The sequence below is a fragment of the Talpa occidentalis genome, unplaced genomic scaffold (genome assembly GCF_014898055.3).
Source record: "Talpa occidentalis isolate TD23 unplaced genomic scaffold, MPIMG_talOcc4v2.1, whole genome shotgun sequence".
Classification (NCBI taxonomy): Eukaryota; Metazoa; Chordata; class Mammalia; order Eulipotyphla; family Talpidae; genus Talpa; species Talpa occidentalis.
This window is the reverse complement of record NW_026555331.1, coordinates 109472322-109478852: the sequence shown is the minus strand read 5'-3', so window position 1 is coordinate 109478852 and position 6531 is coordinate 109472322.

The following is a 6531-nucleotide window of genomic DNA, read 5'->3' as shown; positions in this document are numbered from 1 at the left end:
ATATTTCAATGAGATCATAGATATACAAAGTACCAGAGAAAAGCTTTGGGGAGTTCAGTGAAGAGACTTTTTTTTTTTTTTTTTTTTTTTTCCTGAGAGGCATGTTATCCTGTTCTGCTTCATGGGGCTGTGATCCAAAAATGGGCCCCCTGTCTAGAAGCCTACAAGGCAGTAGCCCTCAGGGTAGACAGTTTGTGGCCTCCAAGAAAGTCACTCAGGAAATAGTAAGCTTCTATTCCCTGACATTAGGAGACACAGAAGACTGACTCACCTGTGATTTGCAGCTGAGAAATTAGAGCCAACTGTGAAAAATCTCAGAAATCAAAGAGAAAAGAAGGCATAAATAATTACTTTCTTAATATTAGGCTGATCTTCCATGATTTGTAGGGACAAGGAGTATGAGATTGTGAGAGAGAGAATTTTCCATCAGGAGAGAAAGAAGGGTAGACATTAAGCTAGAACAGAACTGTGTAGAGGTGTAGAGCTCTGTCCAAGAGGAGCAACTTGGGAAGTAAGGAGGAGACTTCAGCAGAGAAAAGCTGGGAGTAAGGCAAAAGTCAAGGGCATGACAGCAAGTGGCTAAGAGCTGAGAAAGGAGTTCACTTGACAACTCAGAGTAAATATGTTTTTGCTTTAGCCAAAGAAACTTTGAGAGTCCCAACAAGATACTATAGCACTTTATGGGAGAAACAGGAAAATAACTTTCATCAACCATGGGGTCCATAAAACACAAAGTCATGCAACCTAGAGAGAGATATGTGTGGGCAGAATGAAAGTCACCCCAGGACCCCCAAACCTGCACACTCTAAATGGGTTCTGCCATCCACCACATAAAGACAAAACATAGTCTTAGGGTGTAAGATCTTCAATTGAAAAGAACTTTAATACAATTAGTGTACAATAGAGAGAAGAGGATAGAAAGAAGATAGTTAAAATAGTTTCCAAATAAACACCCAAAGTTACCCATCCCCTCCTGGGTAAATACCCAGCCAAACAGGATTGAACCAAAGCAAGGCCCTTGAGGGCTGAGGGCAGAAGGGGTCAAGCAAATCTGGAAGGAAAAGAGTAAAATCAAAATACAAGTCAAGATAAAGGCTGCCATTGTCAGCTTCCCCACAAGTCTCTCACCTGTCTCTTCTAAATGTCCCCAAGATGCTGGTAAAAGTCCAAAGCCTAGAAACAAGTGCAGCTGCTACTTCACATGTCTCTTTGCAACATGTGGCTCCAAGTCTTCTCTGTCTTCTCTGGGTCTTAAGTTTTCCTTTCTTTTCCCATTCTTTTCTAGCCTCTCCTTGCTGTTCAGCTCCACCCTTACTTGGGTGGGACAGGGAACCTGGAACCTCCTCATCTATGGAGATTACTCTGTTCTATACCTTCCTCTGTGTATTCTTCTCATCTTTCCCATGAAGACCTTGCTGCTGGGCAACTTAGCAGGACCACTTGCTCCCTGCTCTGAGAAGCAGGTCAGAGTTGGTGGAGAGAATTGTTAATTTTTGCATTTTAATGATTACAAGGAACTGGTCTTCCTATATTATGAATTAAGAGTATTTGCTGCTTAAAGCAAATGTTGCACTTTTTCCTAAGAGAAAAGGCAGAGTCGTGAGCCTATGGGGGAAAGCTTATAACTTCAGGGTAAAGTTTAAAGGGAGGGGGGTAGATAAAAATAATTAAATTGGAGCCTCCCCGGTGGTGCAGCGTGTTGAGCGCTGCTCTGTGAAGCTGTCTGCAGCCTTTGCAGCCCAGGTTTGATCCCAGCCAGCCAGGGAGAAACCACATGGCATCTTTCCTGCTTCGCCCGCTGCTCCTCTCAGCAGTGTGCTTTGGGCAGTCTGCCTGTTCTGCTCCTTGCTCTCTCTGGTGAATTCTCTCACCCTCCGGCACCTCTGACCTGTACCCCAGTTCTTGTATAAATAAATCTTTAAATAATAATAATAATAATAATAATAAAATTGTGTTTTGATTCCAATCCACACCTTGAACTTGTTCAGTATGTCATTGGCATAAAGGAAGTTCATCAATCGCATATCTAGTGCCCCAGTAAGTCATAAAAGGAATTTGTCTAGATTGGAAAGTTTGTTTAGTTTTGATTTTTATTTGAAGTGTTATTTAAACTTTCATGAACTGCTGAAAATCCTATACTTTGACATATGCTTTTGGATGAGAAAGCTTGGAATAGTGAACAAAATGTGTGGAAGGAAACACATAGGTCATTGTGCCTCACCCCTCATTTTACAAATAAGGGAACCGTGACATGGAGAATTTAAATGACTTGCCCCCAACATCACTGCTGGTTTAAAGCAAAGTAACTCCTGACACATCTCACTTCCTTTTCTAATCCTCTCCAAAATTTCCACAGCTCAATGTAGTTCCACCCCCAGTCTGAAAGAAGTCTGAAAATAGAAGACAAGTGGGCAGTATTCCTAACAATGCTAATCAGAAGTTAGTCTTCTCCAAATGAGTGTCAGAAAGGTTCTTACAAAGCAAGTTTTTAGGGAGTGTAGGAAGTTAATTACTTTCCTCTATGATTCATTAGTCACCATCCTTATAGCCTGAGGCTGTTTGAAATACAACTTACATTTAGTAGCATGGATTCAAAAGACTTGAGACATTAATATGTTCAAGAGAGCCTCTTTTGTCTAGTTGATTATGTTTTTTCTGACAAGCTTAAAGAACTTTGCCAACTTAACCTTGCATTTAGTTAAAAACAACAAAACAAGATTACAGAGAATAAATGTTTTGATTGAAATTAAAGATCACCTAACATGCCTTCTTCCAATAAACATGGAAAGGAGCTTACATATTTAAGTGGATTTCTGGGATAAGACTGACCTGAATTTCAAAAACAGGATTGAAGAACTATCTCAGAAAAACACCCTTAGCAAAACTGAGAGTCAGGGGGCCTCCCTGGTGGTGCAAGGATTAAGATGCAACCTATGAAGCTATCCACAGTCACTGCAGCGCAAATTCAATCCCTGGCCAGGGAGCTACCCACATGGCACAGCAGACCTCTTCTGACTCGCCTGCTGCTCCCCTCAGCAGTGTATTTCAGTGGATCTGCCTGTTCTGCTCCCCACTCTGTCTCTGGTGAATCCTCTCACCTCCTACACCTCTGGCCTGTACCCGTTCTTGTACCGTTCTTGCATGCATAAATAAAATAAATAAATCTTTAAAAAAAACCTGATACTCATGTAAATGTGTTGCTTTAGGGTAAAACATTATGTGACTTAAGGATTCTGAGAAAATGCAAGTAGGTTAACTTGGAACATTTTATTTCTCAGTGTTCTTTAAAGAGAGGGCATGGAGAAAATGACAACCGCTACAGAGACCTTTAGCCTGGACTGCGTGTGAGGCTGGAGGAAATAAATATTGTAGGCAGAGCAGATTATCTCAGGACAAATTGATATAGCACCCAGAGAACACCCAAAGGGAAAGGAAGCAGAATAAAGGCAGAAAGTTGATGGGCAGAAGAAAGGAAGGATCTAACCATCTAACATTCCCACAGTCTCCAGCAGCAAAATAAAGGGATCTTTGGCCTCCCTCTAAACTTTCACTGAATTCAAAGGAAAATTCTTTTTTTTTTTTTTTTTTTTTTTTTTTTTATAAATTTTATTGTTATATTCCCCATACAATTGCAGCCCCCCCCATTCTGACCCCAATCCCTCCCCTCCCGCCCCCGCCCCCCTAAAAGTGTCTCTGGTTCATAGTTTTTTGTTGATTTTGATTTTCACTTTCTTATAGTTATTCATTTTCCTGGTCCCTTATTTAAGTTTTCTAGATTCCTGCTATGAGTGAGACCATCCGGTATTTTTCTTTTTCTTTTTGGCTTATTTCGCTGAGCATGATCCCTTCCAGCGCCATCCATGTTGCTGCAAATTGCATGTGTTTATCTTTTTTGAATGCTGAGTAATATTCCATGGTATATATGTACCACATCTTCTTGATCCAGTCATCTATTTTTGGGCATTTGGGTTGTTTCCAAAGCTTAGCTATTGTAAACAGTGCTGCTATAAACATAGGGGTGCAGGTGTTCTTTGGAATGGATGTTTCTGTGTCCTTTGGGTAAATACCTAGGAGTGGAATTGCTGGATCATATGGAAGCTCTATGTTTAGTAGGTCCAGAAATCTCCACACAGCTCTCCACAGTGGTTGGACCCGTTTGCACTCCCACCAACAGTGCAGAAGAGTTCCTTTTTCTCCACACCCTCGCCAGCATTTGTTGTTGCTAGTTTTTTTAATATGTGCCATTCTCACTGGTGTAAGATGGTATCTCATGGTAGTTTTGATTTGCATTTCCCTGATGGCAAGTGATATTGAACATTTTTTCATATGCCTGTTGGCCATTTGCATTTCCTCTTCAGAGAAGTTTCTTTTTAGCTCTTCTGCCCATTTTTTGACTGGATTATTTTCTTTGTTGTTGCTGAGTCTCATCAGCTCTTTGCAGATTTTTGTGATCAGTCCTTTATCATTAGTGTTGGGTGCAAAAATGTTCTCCCAGTTGGTGGGGTTTCTCTTTGTTTTTGTTATTGTCTCTTTTGCTGTGCAGAAGCTCTTTAATTTGATGTAGTCCCAGCTGTTTATCTTTGCCTTCACTATCACTGCTTTGGGTGATGTGTCTGTAAAGATGTCTTTGATGTGCAGATCACGTAGTGTTTCGCCTATATTTCCTTCTATATATTTTATGGTTTCAGGTCTTATGTCTAGTTCTTTAATCCATTTTGAGTTGATTTTTGTGTATGGTGTGAGGTAGTGGTCAAGCTTCATTCTTTTGCATGTAGCGACCCAGTTTTCCCAGCACCATTTATTGAACAAACTTTCTTTGCTCCAATGCATAGTCTTTGCTCCTTTGTCAAAGATTAGTTGACCATAAATCTGTGGATTTATTTCTGGATTTTCTATTCGATTCCATTGGTCTGTATGTCTGTTCTTGTTCCAATACCATGCAGTTTGATGATTATGGCTTTGTAGTATAGTTTGAAGTCTGGGAGTGTAATGCCTCCATTCCCTTCTTTTTTTTTCAGGAGAGCTTTGGCTATTCGGGGTTTTTTGTGATTCCATATGAATTTCATCAATAATTGTTCTATTTCTTTGAAGAATGACATTGAAATTTTGATTGGAATAGCATTGAATCTGTATATTGCTTTTAGAAGGATGGCCATTTTAATAATGTTTATTCTTCCAATCCACGAGCAGGGGATGTCTCTCCATTTCTTTGTGTCTTCTTCTATTTCTTTTAACAGTGTTTTATAGTTTTCTTTGTATAGGTCCTTTATCTCTTTTGTTAGATTTATTCCCAAATATTTGATTTTTTTTGTTTCAATAACAAAAGGGATGGGTTTTTTTATTTCTTCTTCTTCAGATTTATTGTTTGTGTATAGGAAGGCTACTGACTTTTGCATGTTGATTTTGTATCCTGCCACTTTACTGAACTGATTGATGAGTTGAATTAGCTTTTCTGTGGAGTTTTTGGGGTTCTCTATGTATAATATCATATCGTCTGCAAATAGTGATAGTTTGACTTCTTCTTTTCCTATTTGGATTCCTTGGATGTCTTTCTCTTGTCTTATTGCCCTGGCTAGGACTTCCAGTATTATATTGAAAAGCAGTGGTGAGAGTGGACATCCTTGTCTTGTTCCAGATCTTAATGGAATTGCTTTCAGCTTTTCACCATTGAGAATGATGCTGGCTGTTGGCTTGTCATAGATGGCCTTTATGATGTTGAGGTATGTTCCTTGTATCCCAAGAATTTCAAGGGATTTTATCATGAATGGGTGTTGCACTTTGTCGAAAGCTTTCTCAGCATCTATTGATATTATCATATGGTTTTTATATTTCTTTTTGTTGATGTGTTGGATAACGTTGATTGATTTTCGGATGTTAAACCATCCTTGTGCCCCTGGAATGAATCCTACTTGTTCGTGGTGAATTATCTTATGGATACATTGTTGGATTCTGATGGCTAAAATTTTATTGAGGATTTTTGCATCAGTGTTCATTAGGGAGATTGGCCTGTAGTTTTTCAAAGGAAAATTCTTATACAAAAGATGCATAGAAGGTCCTCAATTTTAATGAACTCAATTTGTGGTCAACAAAAATCTGCTGAATGTCTACTATAGACCAAACTAAGGACAAAAGGGGAGAGCAGTAAACAAGAAAATATTCTGAAACATTCTTAAAACTCTCAGTCATCATATATTGTTCAATCACAACTGGGTTTAAATCTAGTTATTTCCCCTCTAGCTGGGCAATCTTGGGCCATTTTTTTTTTTTCTTTTCTTTTCTTTTTCTTTTTTACCACCCAAGACCTCTGTTTCCTTTTACCCTTACCTCAATAGCATATATTGGTCAAATATCTAGTATGTCATTACATAAGATTTATTTCTTTAAAAAAATTATATAGAAAAAGAAAAGCATTACACCACTTTGAAGGATAAATGTAGTATATTACTGCCTGGTTTTGGGGGGTATTTTTTTTTTTTGCAAATTAACTGATCTCCAAAATAAAACTCTCTAAATCTGACTGCTGGCTTGTTA